Here is a 16,616-nt window from a genome sequence, read left to right on the forward strand (position 1 = left end):
TACGCAGTGGTGATGGGTTTTAATGCTTCTCCCCTTTTTGGTTTTACGTTCCGAGTACCAATTAGCTACCAACTATAGGAAAATCATGCCTTTTGTAAATTGAATTTTTTTTGAATCTGTATTAGGAACTGGAAAACAGCAAGTACAGTTGGTCGTTGTTCTTCATGAGAGTCACCACCAACAGAATTAATACTGAACCATTGCTTGTAGGGGAAATATAGGGCTATTGTTCTGCAAGCCTCTGGTCACATTTTTATCAACTAATCAGTGCATAAGTTTGTTTCAGGTGTCTTTGTGTTTTGTTGATTTACTAACATTGAACTCGTGGTCAACAGCCCTTAACTTCACACCTGACTAAAGTGTCCCTAACACATGTTATTTTCCCCATGAAGCATGTCACAGCCTTCTTGAACCTATTAGGAACGTTAGCCCTTCAGCACTACATCTGAGGACCATTTTAAATGGAAATCGGGCAGTGTGGGGGACTCAGCGGTTTAGCGCCGCCTTCAGCCCAGGGCCTGATCCTGGAAACGTGGGATCGAGTCCCACATCGGGCTCCCTGCTTCTCCCTCTGCCTGTGTCTCTGCCTCTGTGTGTGTGTGTGTCTGTTTCTCATGAATAAATAAATAGAATCTTTAAAAAATAAACAGGGAAATCACCAAAGAAAGAACAAAAATGCAAAAAAAAAACTTGGCACTAACTAGAGCAAAGGATACTCATTTACAATATGAGAGCTGAAGAAACTTGTTCAACCTCAAGTGGGAATATACTGAGCAAGTCAAAATTTTCACTCCACAGGCGACCGTGAAAGCACCAGGAAAGTTTTAAAGTACTATAGGCAAGTGTTAAAGTCCAAATACAGAATCCATGAATAATGAGGCTCCGGTGTACTTAACTATATTACAAAGCTATGACATCTACCTGTCTAGTCTACATGATAGAATCATGTTCCTGTATTTCCATTTTATTTTATTTTTTTCTTTTTTTTTCTAAGATTCTAAGTAATCTCTCTACCCAACATGTTCAAACCCACAACCCCAAGATTAAGAGTCACATACTACTGACTGAGCCAGCCGGGTGCCCCTCTGTGACTTTTTAAAATATTACTAAAGCCTTTTTTTTTTTTAAGATTTATTTATTTTAGAGATGGTATGAGGGGAATAGGAGGTGCAGAGGGAGAGAATCTCAGTCTCCTGCTGAGCATGGAGCCTGACTCGAGTCTCGATCTCACAACCCTGAGATCATGACCTGAGCCAAAATCAAGAATTCGAAGCCTAACTGACTGAGCCACCCATGTGCCCCCCTCCAAAACATCTTAAATATCCACTGTCTAAAAGTAAATACTTAGTTCCTAGTTGTAGTAGACAGTTTGCTTTTACTCTTTGTTTCAGCAGCATTTCTGTTCTCTTTAATCATTCAGTGATAACTGAGCACTTGCTGTGTCTCAGAATTTTATTAGGAATAGCCCTGAATTTAAAAGTTACAGTTCTGCCCCCTTGGACCATCAAATGATGTGATACGTGCTCTGGTAGAGACTTGTCAGGTGTGCCAGATCTCTCTCCCTCTTCATCTTTCTTCCACTTTCTTCCCCATGAAGCTGATGGATGGACCACAACAGGGAGCTCGTTGTCTCCTGGCTTTTAAGTGGGTTTGGCCAAAGAGTGTCCTGGTCAGAGATAGATGGTTAGGGTGTCTATTCTTTTGGTGGCTCTGTCATCACTTCTTCCAAACTTCCCTTCACTAATTTCCTTTGATTTGCCATCCCCTGTGCTTTTCCTTCTGGCCAAGGGGTAGTATCGGCTCTGTTGCCACTAACCTGGAGCTGCTGAAACTACTGTGCTTCCTGTTGTGGCTCCCTGCACCCATGGTTTTGTACAATATCTGCTCAGAGTATCTTAATTTAACGACCATCTGCCTCCTGTTGGAGCCAAGACCGCTAAACCAGAGAGGAATTCCTAGAAAATACTCCAATGAGTTTACCTCTGACAGGTCCTTGTTACCTATTATCAGGAAGGATCTCACAACCTTACAGAGTACGTCCTAATAGTTTTGATAATCCAAATCCTATTCTAATAGATAGCTACACAAATATCTGTGCAAACTTGACGGGATGAGCACTGGATGTTATTCTGTATGTTGGTAAATTGAACACCAATAAAAAATTAATTTATTAAAAAAAATATCTGTGCAAATACACAAAGAAATGAATTTGTCTTGGCCAAGCTCTTAAACCAATGTCTGTAGCATTTAGTTGTGAGTTTATGAGTAGGTCTAAATGCATTTAGTCTACTTTTCCGGCCTACCCCAGGGACCCTTTGAAACTTAAATAAGTCACATGGTTTTTCCATCCAAATAGACTTTCAACCTGAGAAAGGACATCTTTTCTTAGATCTATAGTTTTAGGATTGTCCAAATGCTTGTAATCTCTATTCTCAGCCTGGCAATAGAGAGGCCATGAGGGCTAAGTTTCTCTGGAACCAGATCACTACCCTTTGGTCTCATTTCATTTTAAGTGAATGCCAAGGTCTGTTTAACTTTTTTGCACCAAGGACCCTTTTTCAGAATAATGCTTTTAAGTGCAGAAAATGAAATGTATGGGGTTACAGAGAAAACCAAACATATTGAAGCATAAGTCATCAAAATATATAAATGTGTGATACAGTAATAAATGTGTTCATTTAACGACATCCAGCAGGAAGTTTAATAACTGCTCTGACATCAAAGTAGCATAAACAAGATACTGAGATCTCTGCAACAACTATGTTATGAAGATACCTGATTTCTATTATTGACAAAGTCAAAGTTGCAGCCTGATACAGCTCCGGATTGTTGCATTTATAATCAAAAGAAAGACTAAATTCCACTTACAGTTTAGAAAAAAGAATTCTTATTCCCACCCAAGTTCCCATATCCTCCGAATTCTACCCTTAAATCTCTTAGAGGTCTGTGGACTCCAGGTTAAGAACCCCAGACCTAGCTAACCAGTATTGGCGGCAGTATTTCAAATAGGACTACAACTATTAGATCATATTCGAAGGCCAATGATACTTAATTTAGCATAATTTGGTATTTAATATTCTTCACATCTCATGTCTACTTCATTAACACACACATAGCAAATTATATGTGCTGTGTGAGGTTTTATTTAAAATAGATTATACATCGGGGTGCCCAGCTGGGTCAGTCGGCAGGGTATGTGACTCTTGATTTTGCGCTTCTGGGTTCTATGCCTACACTGGGTGTAGAGATTACTTAAAAAAAAAAAAAAAAACTTAAAAAAAAGTAAAATATTAAAAAAAAATTCAAGATTTTTTGTAGGAATTTTATAAATGGAGGAAGCAAGGTACAATCTTATCCATACTGAGGTTATATTTCAGTTGTTCAATAAACATTTGTGGGCCATTCATTGTGCAATCACTGAACTCAAGGAGCTAGTTTAGTGAGGGAGAGACAAGTACTTACGCAAACAAGTACTTGCAGCAGAGCGTAGTGTGATGTCAAGAGTATCAGTGACACCCTTCCGGGATCACATAAATGTATACCCAGCCCAGAGAGGATCAGAAGCTTGAAGTGTGCCTTGGCAGTAGGTAAAGGATAGAAGAAGGCTATTTGTGGCCAGTAGGAGCTAGAAGGCTTCCTAGATGCACCGGGCCTGACGTGCTACCACGGGGGCTGCATGCTGCTGGCCCACACTGACCTGATGAAGAAGCTGCTCAAGTCTTCACCCCTGGAGGAGTGACTGTGCTGGAGCCTCCCACTGCCCTGCTGACCACAGGTAGTCAGGGGCATGCCCAGAGTGCATTCCGCTGAGGTAGAAGGCCTGGGAACGATGCCTGACCACAGCCACGTGGGCATGTGTACTCCCACTCTAGAAAGAACCATCCAGTAAAGATCCTTGCAGACCCAAAAGAGAGAGGAGTCTGGAGAAGGAAGAGATAGAGGCCACAGGTCATGGTTTGCTTAGAATCCTTTCCTTGTGGAAATGCCCATTTTCCTCTGTCGTACTCCTCATCCTGTTCTGGAGTGACTGGCCAAGGAAGACCCAACCCAGGCCAACCCCGGTCCTCTCCATTCCTCAGGATCCTTAGTTTGAAGGACCGTGGGTTGCCAATGGCTATGTGGCTTTCACATGGACTGAGCCTGTCTAGAAGAAACAAAACACATGAAAAAAAGCAGGACTAGGAAAGATGGGCGTCAATGCCCTTTGAACTCCTAGATCTAGCCCTGTCTAAAGCCAACCTCAGACTCTTCAGTTATGTGAACAAATTCCTCATTTTGGCTTAAGCTACTTTGAGTGAGGCTTCTGTCACTTGGAACTGAAAGATGATGACTTCCATAGGACAGTAAGTATGAACAATGACACCGACTCCCTTTGGGGGGGATTGACTCAAAGCAGGGAAGTGACACAATCAAATTTGCATCGTGGACAACACTGACCACTGGAAATGGGCCGATGAAGGCCGCGTGCAGAGAGGAGAATGATGTGGCTTTTGGAGTGACCATCACCTTCTCTTAATATTTCTAATAATCCTCAGATTTGCATGTTCTAACCACAACTCCCCTCTTGTTTCAAAATAACTTAAAATTTTTTCTTATTGTAGAAAACTCAGAAAGTACTTAAGAGTAGAAATAAGGAAACAGAACACCACACCCACCCTCCAGGCACAATCACTGCTAAAACTCATGGACATCTTTCTACACCCTCACGTGTGTGACGTGTGTCTGCACGTTCACCAAAGTCGGAAAAGGCATTAAGCAAATGAGATCGTACCCTAGGTACCGTGCACTTCAGATACGCAAAAGTCAATGATCGAAAAGAAGAACGAACATGTGTGAAACCACAGACTTAACGCTTTCCCAGAAGAACAAACCACTGATCAGCTTATGATTTTGAATTGTATTCCTGTTGGGCAACTTCAAACATCGAAATGCAAACTTCCGTCACCCTTACACTAAGTGTATGCCAAATGCACGCCACAGACGAGGATTTCCACGCTGCAGCGTGTTTGGTGATCAGTGTAAGGGGATCAGAAGATGCCATTATTGAGGCCCCTGGCCGGCTCAGCGGGTTAGGCGTCTGCCTTGGGCTCGGGTCATGATGTCAGGGTCCTGGGTCGGAGCTCCGTGTTGGACTGACTCCCTGCTCAGTGGGGAACCTGCTTCTCCCTCTCCCTGCCCCTGCTTGTGCTCGCTCTTGCTCTCTCTCAAATACATAAAAATCTCAAAAAAAAAAAAAAATTATCATTATGAAGTTTCCCATATCTTTAAATATATACCCTTCCCTCTTACGCTTATGATTTAGTAAATTAATCTAAAACTGAGGAAAAGCAATGTGTGTGGACACAGTGGTCTGCATTTTTAGAGTCTATTCAATACCCGTCAGCCTTCGCAACTGTAAAGAGCTCTTGGCACCACACAAAGTAAGACAGGTCACCTCTCTGTCCCTACTCTTCAGCTGCATATAGTCTGCACAATTTACAAAATTGAAGTCTTATTCTTAGTAACTTTTTCTTTTTTCTCACCGAACTTTAATAAAAGGACGCCCAGAGTTTTCCACTTCTCAAATTCCTCACCGTCTCCAACCTTACCTTCCATCCTGCCCACCACTTGGTCTCTTTGCAAAGGTCTGGTCAAGAATTTAAAACACATTTAAATACATTTAAAACAGCATATGCAGGGAGTCTGAAGATGTCTAGGACTCCCCTCAGTTTCCAACCAAAGCGACTTATTAAATATCAGTACTAGAGGGGAATATGGAATGTTTGTTTTAAAGGTTCCATCAATGCCAACCCACAGTTATGAAGAGTTTCCCTATAGCGGCCGAACTAACCCCTGGGAAATAAACTCCGATTTTCAGCCCCATTGCCCCCTCCTGTTCTTCATTCTGCCCTAATCCAGATTGAGAGGAGTGTGGCGGTCAGTGGGGTCAGGAGGACTGCCACGTAGACTCCCTTTTCAGGGGGCCATTCCCGTTTCCTGCAGCACTCGGGAGGGAGGTCATCTGAAGAGCCTTGGAACTGGAAGACCTGATCCACCATCCCTTCTTCTCTTCATTCAGCCAACACTCCTGACGCCCTCCTGAGACCCAAACAATGGAACTACAACATCAGGAACAGGCAGTCTCTGCCCCCACAGGCAGCTCAGAGTCCAGGGAAGAGGCAAGCAGCCAGCCTCCGCCACGCAGGAACAGAGAAGGTGCAGGAGATCCCATTGTCCCCAAAGAGCTACCAGTCTCTGCCACTGGAAAGTTCTGGCCTGGAGTGGGGTACTACAAAGCCAAACCCTATGTGCCATAAAGACAAAGCACTGATGCTGCAGGACTTTGGGAGAGAGAACCGGAAAGTGAGGTTGGAGAGGCCAAAGAGATAGCGTTTATCCAACCAGCAAGGATTTTATAGGGCCATCACTCATTCCCTGTTTCTTTTTTACCATCAACAGATGCTTTCCAAAACTGAGAATATTGCCCTCCAAGAGTTTACAAATCCAAGTGAAAAATAACCATTAAATGTTGGGATAGAAAGGAAAGGAACAGGGACACCTGGGGGGCTCAGTGGTTGACCATCTGCCCTTGGCTCAGCACGTGATCCCAGGGTCTTGGGATCGAGTCCCACATCCAGCTCCCTGCAGGGAGCCTGCTTCTCCCTGGGCCTATGTCTCTGCCTCTCTCTCTGTGTCTCTCATGAATAAATAAATAAAATCTTAAAAAAAAAAAAAGAAAAAAGAAAAAAAGGAACAAAAGGATAAATCTTTGGGCCTCTGTAATAGAGGCTTCCAGCACTGAGCCATAGCATCTGGGACAATATCAAATAATCATTCCATTTCTCTCTCAAGTATCTTGCACTTATCAGAGCTAAAGTGCCTAAAATAAAATCCACCAGGATGCTCATTTTGTTTACCCTGCCCCCACCCGCCACATTACAAAGAGGAAGCAACCCAAGACATTGTTCTAGGCTGCTGAGAACAATTCCATTTCCTTCCTGTGAGATGCTTTTTTTTTTTTCTTAATAAGACATGCAATTATGAGATTTTTTTTTCTAAAACTTAATCCCTCTTATAGCAACTTAAGATCCCCTGCAGATGAAGGCAGCCAGGAACTGTACATTTAGAGAAGGTGGTTTGCTTTAATGTTGTATGTGACCAACTTCCTGTTGCCTTTTAATGTCCTGCTAGAGCAGTTCAAATGGAAAAGTAATCCAGAAATGATACACACATTTTAAAATAAAATTTTAGAATACAGAATAATACACCCAGAGAAAAATGTTCAACTTGTAAATGCATGGCTCAGTCAGTTATCACAAAGGGAATGTGCCCACGTGACATCAGTCAGACCAAGAAGTAGAACACCAGCACCTAGAAGCCCCCTGTGAGCATCCCAAGCACCTGCCTCTCCCCACTGTGCTCCCTTTTGATGCCATGAATTAGTTTTGCCTCTTTTTAACTTCATGCAAATGGCTTCATCATATGTAGTCTTCTGCGTTGGACCTTTCAACGGAGTACTTAAGAGTAGAGATCTATATTGTGTGTAGGGGCAATACCTTCATTTTGTCCACACCCATAAAAAACCACATCCTGGATGGGAGAGAGAATGACACGGATGGTGTGAGCTTTTCCTCAGACTGGGACTCCAAGTGCAACTTCATTTCCTCATCGCCCAGCCTAACTTTGGAAAAGCGTAGCGGCCATTATCCACTGAGGGTGGATTCCTGGCTAGAATAATAATTTCCTGAGAACTTGCTAACTGTTGTAGCTCAATCCCTATTAAGAAGTTTTCTGGGGATCCCTGGGAGGCGCAGCGGTTTGGCGCCTGCCTTTGGCCTAGGGCGCGATCCTGGAGACCCAGGATCGATTCCCACATCGGGCTCCCGGTGCATGGAGCCTGCTTCTCCCTCTGCCTGTGTCTCTGCCTCTCCTTCTCTCTCTGTGACTATCATAAATAAATAAAAATTAAAAAATATAAAAAAAAAAAAAAGAAGTTTTCTGGAAGCACCTGGGTGGCTCAGTTGGTTAAGCGGCCTACTCTTGGTTTCGGCTCAGGTGGGGATCGCAGGGTGGTGGGATCGAGCCTGTCAGGCTCCACGCTCAGCAAGGAGTCTGCTTGAGGATTCTCTCCCTCTCCCTCTGCCCTTCCCCTCGCTCGTGCTCTTTCTCTCTCTCTCAAATAAATATTTAAAAAAACAAAAAACCTTTCTGTTCCTGTCACTGTGAATTCAACTAGCATTTGCTGAGTGCCTCCTACGGACAAATCCTTGTGCTGTGTGAGTGGCGCAGGGAAAACAGTCCCGGCCATGAAGCTCACACTTTTAAAAAGAAGGAGCAATAAGACCAGGATGCAATGACTGTCATTCAGGGGCATAATCAGATTAGAAATGATAAGACACATACAAGATGCTTTGAGAATTTTAATATTAGAGGAAATTGCACTTATTCAAGGGATCGGAAAAAGGTTTGGGGAAGGCGTCTGAGCCTTGGAGGATTAGTGGGATCAGTAGGATGATCTGTGAAGTATTCCAGGCCCAGGCTATATCCTGAGTAAAACCAAACAAACCAAGTAAGTATAAAACGAGGACAGACAATGGGGCATTTTATGGAAAATATTAAGTGTCCTGATTGTCTCAATCATAGGGAATATTGGGGATTAAGTCCAGAAAACCAAGTGGGAATCATATTGTAGGAAACTTGTTTTTAAGACTTTATTTTTTTTAAAAATTAATTAATTAATTAAATATAATAATAATAAAAGACTTTATTTTTAAGTAAACTATTTAAAAGCAAAAAACTCTTTAAGATTTTATTTTTAAGCAAACAAGACTTTATTTTTAAGCCGACTCTATACCCAACATGGCGCTTGAACTTACAACCCTGAGATCAGGAGTCACATGCTCTACCAACTGAGCCAGCCAGGAAACCTTAAATGTCAAGGTAGAGGAAGCATTTATTCCAGTGGCTTCTCCCACCAGTTTCTGCCCTTTAGCCTCCAAATGTGCTCAGACCCTCCCTTTTCCAACAACTACCTTCTGTACAATTTACTTTTCTCTCGAGTATCTTTATCCCTCCTTTCACTCCTTGTCCTTTTTAACAGTTCTTATTCTTCACTCCAGTTTAACCCACTGCAAAGCTGGTTTCTATACCCAACATTCTTATGAAATTACTGCTGCTGAGATCTCTGTATCTCTCAGAGTTCCTGGTGGCAAAGAATTAAAGCCAACTTTGGCTAGAAGACACAGAAATAGGATTTATGGGGGAGGATGCAAATGGCTCCCAAGATTGAAGGGAAGACTGGAAAAATATGCTCCGAAAAGAAGAAGGAACCAAGAAATATCTGGCAGCCTAGAACCAGCCACCTGAACGGGCTGATCAGGTCTTCAGTGCCATGGACTCCTCCCACCACACCTCCGCTTGAGTGATCTGACTGCCTTGTTTGCATCATTCTTTCAAGAGTCAAGGTCCTGGGTGGGGGCATCTTTCTAGTTGAGCTTGGGTCATGGGTAGCTCAGCTGGTTAAGCATCCGCTCTTGATCTCGGTTCAGATCTTGATCTCAGGATCATGAGTTCAAGCCCTACTTTTAGCTCCATGCTGGGTGTGGAGCCAATAAATAAATAAACAAACAAACAAACCAAAAGAAAATAAAGATAATAGATTGATATAGATAAGACATACCAGAATAATTTGGGGGTGTATAGCCAAAGCAGTGCTTATAAAGAAATTTATAGCACTAAATGTTTACATTAGAAAAAGAAAAAGGTTTCACTCTTTTCCCATTTTGCAAGATGGCAGGTGAAAAAGCTGAGAAGCCAGACACCAGGGAGAAGAAATCTGAAGCCAAGACTGCTGCTGCTGCTGGCAAGGTCAAGAAGTGTAACCTCAAGCCTAAAATGCCAAGGAAGGGGAAGCCCCACTGCAGCCGACCCCTGTCCCAGTGGGAGGAATTGGCAGCTATTCCCAGTTGGCTGTGCATTCCAGAAAGGCCATTGACAAGAGGAAGTATTCAGCCGCTAAATCCAGGGTTGAAAAGAAAAAGAAGGAGAAGGCTCTTGCTACTGGTACAATACCACTTGGCGGTGATGAGAATGGTGGTACCCAAGTGGTTAAACTTCACAAAATGCCTAGGGCATCATCCTAGTGAAGATGTGCCTCAAAAGCTGTCAAGAAATGGCAAAACAACAACAAAAACCCCTTTCAGTCAGTCAGTACGTGAGAAAACTACGAGCTAGCCTCACCCCTGGGACCATTTTGATCATCTTCACTGGGGACCACAGAGGCAAGAGGGTGGTTTTCCTGAAGTAAGGGAGCAATGGCTTGTTACCTGTGACCAGAGCTCTGACCCTCAGTCAAGTTCCTTTGCATAGAACACACCAGATTTTGTCATTGCCACTTCCACCAAAATTGATGTCAGCAGTGTGAAAATCCCAAAACATCTCACTGATGCTTACTCCCAGAAGGAGAAGCCGCATAAACCCAGACACCAGGAAGGGGAGATCTTCCACACGGAGGAAGAGAAATATGAAATTACAGAGCTTTCAAGAGTCAAAACAACATTCTCCTTCAAACACACAGAAGCTGAAAGAATTCCTTACAGACCCACATTGCACGAAAAGCCAAAGGAAGTCATTCACGTTGGAGGGAAATGGTGCCAGATGGAAAAATGGATCCAGGCAAAGAATGAAGAACACCAAAACTGGCAGCAGTCCTCAACCCTCAGTCTGGGGACCGATGGCTGTCCCCTTCCAGGGGGTCTGCAGGTTCTAATTATTTTCTTTTTTTTTCTTATTATTTTCATCCTAATGCTAATACGTTCCTGCCTCTCCTCGCCCACTTTCTCAAAGTGCACAGTGGGCTTTTCCAGTGTGACACGGCGGAGAATAAATGCACAGGTGGATACGAGAATCCACCTTTCTTCTCTTAAGCCAGACAGACATTCAAGAGATCTGTTTAAAATAGTACCAATATTTAAAAAAAATTTATGTGATTTAAATTAACCTGTAATCTCTTTCATGGCTGTTTTAAAATTAATGAATAAATACTTTTTAAGTTTCCGCTTTTAAAATTTTCACTGCGGTGAATGATCCACAGAAACAGAAGCTTTTTTAGCAACTTCAATCAGTTTTAAGGTTATTTAAGGAATCCTGAGACCAAAAAAAAAAAAACGTGAGAGCTGCTGTTCCAGAGCAGTTTAGCATTTAAAGGCCCTTGACAAAGATGATGAAAATGAGGGTTTGGTGACACATAGAAGCCGTGTGGTGAGAAAAAGGATGAAGGAAAGGCTTTAGAAACAAGGCAGATGGAATAAGACCCAGAAAACCCAAGCTGGAGGTTTGCACAAAACCAAGGAAAGGTGAAAGCTTTGAGGAGATTGTCCCTGGGGGGTAAATCATTTATCCACTCACCGTGGGCAATTTGCATCTGGCAAATATAATTGCCTGGCAACTTCAGCAATTAGTTGTTTGAGACACAGATATGATTGCAGATTGTGGCAGCATTTACTAATACTATGATTTAAATTGCATCCAGGGGGGCACCCGGTGGCTCAGTGGTTGAGCGTCTGCCTTTGGCACAGGTCGTGATCCTGGGGTCCCAGGATCGAGTCCTGCATCGGGCTCCCTGCAGGGAGCCTGCCTCTCCCTCTGCCAATCTCTGCCTCTCTCAAATAACTAACTAACTAACTAACTAACTAACTAACTAAATAAATAAATAAATAAATAAATAATTGTATCCAGGGGCACCAGGCCTGGCTCAGTCGGTGGAGCATGTGACTCTCGAGCTCAGGGTTCTAAGTTCAAGCCCCAGGTTGGGCACGGAGCCTACTTAAAAAAAAATAATAATAATAACTGAAAAAAAATAAGTTAATAAATAAGTTGCACCTGGCATGTAGGGTGGCATTGGCATTCACAGTTACCTTTCCACCATCCTGTGCCCATTATACTTTCAGGAAATTGCACACTTGCAGAGGGGAGGGTGCGAGACTTTGGATTCAGGTATCCCCGGGCTCAAGGGTCCCCCTAACCCGGCCTTCCTTCGCCTAGAAATCACTGTGTGAGACCTCCCCCACTTCAAGCTCCCACTGCCGAAGGTGCTTGCCTGGCAACCAGCCAGCTGTTTGAGCTCCAGCTTTTCCAGTGAGTCGTAGGGCCACACGGACTTTGCCTCCAAGTTCCTTTTCTTCACTTGGCAGGAAGTGAGGCCTGGGCTTTGCCACATCTGCCCTCACACGTGCCACTGTCCATCTTTCTCATGACAGCCAGCCTAGCCAGGTTCATTTCCGTTGTCTGCAGCTAAAAGGACTGTGGATGGTCCCCAAACAAAGCAAGTCATAAGCACTTCATGGAAAACTTCATCTTGCAAGTTGAGGGAGTCCTCTGACTCGTAGGAGCCCAGAGAGGTAAGAAGTCAATACTGTATAACCCTGGAAGGCAAGCAGCCTTTGCCCATGGGGCCATGCTGAATTTTTCACACTTTGGAAATGGAGGGTTCCTGAAAATATCTATCCCTAACTTCCAAGTCCCAGCATTTGCAAAGGCTCTCTCTGAGTCCTGGATTCCACGTATTAAGCTGGTCACAAGTTCTAGAGAATTCCTACAACTCAGGAGCAGCTTTCAACCAATGACTGTTGGGGGCTGATGAATAACTATTCCAGTTCCCTCATCCTTCAGGCAGGATAGTTTTGTTAAAGATTCACTTTCTCTCTCTCTCTCTCTCTCTCTTTAAAGATTGTATTTATTTGCTCAGGACAGACACACAGAGAGAGGAAGAGACATAGGCAGAAGGAGAAGCAGGCTCCATGCAGGAAGCCCGATGCGGGACTCGATCCCAGGACCCTGGAATCATGACCTGAGCCCAAGGCAGACGCCCAACCACTGAGCCACCCAGACGCCCCCCCACCGCACTCTCTCTTTTTAATCAAGAAAAAATTCATATGCCATAAAACTCACACTTACAAGTGTGCAGCTTAGTGGTTTCTATATGTTCACGCAGCTGTGCAACCATCGCTACCATCTAATTCCAGAACACTCTCATCCCACCGAAAAGAAACCTTACCTTCTACCTATTAGAAGCCACTCTGCATCCACCCTCCCTCCAGCCCCTCACAGTCACTAATCCACTTTTTCTCTCTATGGATTTGTCTTTCTAGGAATTTCAAATAAATGGAATCATATAATATGGGCCCTTCCATGGCTGTCTCCTTTCACCTAACATGTGTTCAAGATCCACTCATGTTGTAGCATGTATCAGGACTTCATTCTTTTTTTATTGCTGAATAATTTTCCATTTTGTGGTTAGGTCACATTTTCTCTCTGCATTCATCAACTGTTGGGTATTTGCATTGTTTCTGTTTCATTTTGCTGCTATGAGCATCCATGTACAAGTTTTTGCGTGGATATATATATATTCAGTTCTCTTGAGTATATACCTTGGAGTGGAATTGCTGGGTTATATGATAACTCTATGTTTAGTGATTTTTTCAAATTGGAAAACTGTGTTCCAAAATGGCTGCACCACAATCTCACCAGCAATGATTGAGGGTTCCTGCTTCTCTACATCCTCATTAACCTCTGTGATTGTCCATCTTTTTTATTACTAGCCACTATTCTCTGACTACTCATGATGTTGCTATAGACTGAATGTTTGTGTTCCCCAAAATTCAGATGTCAAAGCCCTAATATGATGGTATTTGGAGGTAGGGATGTTGGGAGGTAATTAGCTCATGGGGTGGAGCTTCATGATGGGATTAGTGTCCTCCTTAGAAGAGGAAGAGAGCCAGCCCTGTCTCTCTCCTCTGTATGAGGATATAATGAGAAGACAGGCATCTGAAGCCAGGAAGGGGGCCTTCTGCAAGAACCTGACCATGCCAGCATCCTGATGTTGGACCACCAACCTCTAGAACTGAGAAAAATAAATGTTTGTTTCTTCAGCCCCCCAGTCTATGGTATGCTGTTGTGGCAGCTCAAACAAACTAAGATGGATGCTAAACATCTTTTCTTGTACTTCTTGGCCATTTACATATATGCTTTGGAAAATTTCTATCCTTGCCCATTTTTAAATTGAGTTGCCTTATCATTGTTGAGTCTGGCAGGACAGTTTTGGGGTGCACATTCCACATTGTCTGCAGAGTTGTCTATTTGAGATTAAGACCCATTAGGGCATGTTGGTAACTTGCTTGAGAGCATATCCTTTACCAGTACCTTCTGTTCCATATTAGTTTGCTGGGATTGTCAGAACAAAGTCGCATAGACCCGAGGGTTGTCAACAACAGAACTTTATTGTCTCACAGCTCCGGAGGCTAAAAGTGCAGGTCAAGATGTGGGCCATCTTGGTTTCATCGAAACAGAGAAAAAAAAATCTATTCCATTCCTGTAAGCTGCCTTCTGGCGATTTGTTTGCAATCTTTGACATTCCTTGGCTTACAGAAGCATCCCTCTGATCTCTGCCTTCATGTTCATGTGGGTTTCTACCACCGCGTGTGTTTGTGTTCAAATTTCCCCTTTTAACAAAAACATCAATCATGACAGATTAGGGGCCATCCTACTTCAGATGACCTCATCCTAGCTTAATGTTACATAATCTTATGTGTAATATCCTGTTCCTAAATAAGGTCACATTTTGAGGTACTGGGAGTTAGAAATTCAATTCAATGCATAACTCCTCCTTTCCTACTCCTTCCCACCTGTACTTTCCTACTCCCCAGCTGATGTTTGCTATCACTGCCCAATAAACTACATGCACTCAAATCCTAGTCTCAGAGCCTGCTTCCAGGAGGGCCAGTCAAGACAAACAATCAGTCCCTTGCTAGGTTTAAAATGCAAAAACATCGGGCAGCCCAGGTGGCTCAGTGGTTTAGCACTGCCTTAGGCTCAGGGCGTGGTCCTGGAGACTTGGGATCAAGTCCCACATTGGGCTCCCTGCATGGAGCCTGCTTCTCCCTCTGCCTGGGTCTCTGCCTCTCTCTCTCTCTCTCTCTCTCTCTTTCATGAATAAATAAAAATTTTAAAAAATAAATAAATAAATAATAAGTAAAATAAAACGCAAACATCACTCCCAGGTCCTATGTTCACCCTCTTCCAACCAGCTCAAAACTTCCAGTGACATTCATCCTTTCTGAAAGAACCAAGGCTTTGGCCTGGAAACCAATGATCTCATTGGCTACTTTTCTTTCTTTCTTTGTATTTTTTTTCTTGGAGTTCGATTTGCCAATGTATAGCATAACACCCAGTGCTCATCCCGTCAAGTGCCCCCCTCAGTGACCATCACCCAGTCACCCCCAGCCCCTGCCCAACTCCCCTTCCACTACCCCTTGTTTGTTTCCCAAAGTTAGGAGTCTCTCATGTTCTGTCACCCTCACTGTTATTTCCCACTCATTTTCTCTCCTTTCCCCTATGATCCTTTTCACTATTTTTTATATTCCCCGTATGAGTGAAACCATATGATGATTGTCCATCTCCAATTGACTTACTTTACTCAGCATCATACCTTCCAATTCCATCCACGTTGAAGCAAATGGTGGGTATTCGTCGTTTCTGATGGCTGAGTGATATTCCATTGTATACATAGACCACAGCTTCTTTATCCATCATCTTTCGATGGACACCGAGGCTCCTCCCACAGTCGGGCTATTGTGGACATTGCTGCTAGAAACATCAGGGTGCAGGTGTCCTGCCGTTTTGCTGCATCTGTATCTTTGGGGTAAATCCCCAGCAGGGCAATTGCTGGGTCGTAGGGCAGGTCTACTTTTAACTCTTTGAGGAGCCTCCACACAGTTTTCCAGAGCGGCTGCACCAGTTCACATTCCCACCAACAGTGCAGGAGGGTTCCCCTTTCTCCACATCCTCTCCAACATTTGTGGTTTCCTGTCTTGCCAATTTTCCCCATTCTCACTGGTGTGAGGTGGTATCTCATTGTGGTTTTGATTTGTATTTCCCTGATGGCCAGTGATGCGGAGCATTTTCTCATGTGCTTGTTGGCCATGTCTATGTCTTCCTATGTGAGATTTCTGTTCCTGTCTTTTGCCCATTTCAGGATTGGATTATTTGTTTCTTTGCTGTTGAGTTTAATAAGTTCTTTATAGATCTTGGATACTAGCCCTTTATCTGATAGGTCATTTGCCAATATCTTCTCCCATTCTGTAGGTTGTCTCTTAGTTTTGTTGACTGTTTCTTTTGCTGTGCAGAAGCTTTTCATCTTGATAAAGTCTTTTCTTAAGAACTTAATATAACTTGGTAACTCTTGGGGTGGGAACCTATGTCAATCAAGCTTTTGTGGTTTATTTGGTGACATTTTCAACTTATAAAAAGAATTCAAATGAAGTAGGTAGATTAGAAGGAAAGATTTTTGCCAAAACCATGAAGATTGAGTAAAGAGCTGTCTAAAACTTTAGATAAAAGACTAGGCATGCCACTGCTCACTTCTCTCAGTGACCACCACACATGCTCCTGAGAAACTGGAATTTTAGCTTTCCCCAAACACACCAAGCTCTCATATATCTTTCTGCCTTTGCCTAGGCTATTTTCTCCATCCCACCAACAATTCACAAGTTCTGACACTAAGTTCCAACTCAAATGTCACTCCTTATTTTAAGTCATCCCCAAGTCAGTCTAATCAGAGTGAATTCCAGGACCTGTGTGGC

General features: G+C 43.2%; 1 long non-coding RNA gene and 1 pseudogene across 1 annotated transcript; one reads left to right on the forward strand and one right to left on the reverse strand.

The window, feature by feature from the left end:
• The first annotated feature begins 9,768 nt into the window (after positions 1-9,768).
• LOC111093877 lies at positions 9,769-12,035 on the forward strand (annotated as a pseudogene).
• A 2,201-nt stretch (positions 12,036-14,236) lies between these two features.
• On the reverse strand, positions 14,237-15,523 carry LOC119867528. The gene is made up of 2 exons (XR_005383993.1): positions 15,464-15,523; positions 14,237-14,477 (listed from the first exon to the last, which is right to left on the reverse strand). It is a non-coding gene; the product is annotated as an uncharacterized LOC119867528 (long non-coding RNA).
• Positions 15,524-16,616: the final 1,093 nt, after the last annotated feature.

The sequence above is a fragment of the Canis lupus genome, chromosome 34, assembly GCF_011100685.1.
Source record: "Canis lupus familiaris isolate Mischka breed German Shepherd chromosome 34, alternate assembly UU_Cfam_GSD_1.0, whole genome shotgun sequence".
Classification (NCBI taxonomy): Eukaryota; Metazoa; Chordata; class Mammalia; order Carnivora; family Canidae; genus Canis; species Canis lupus.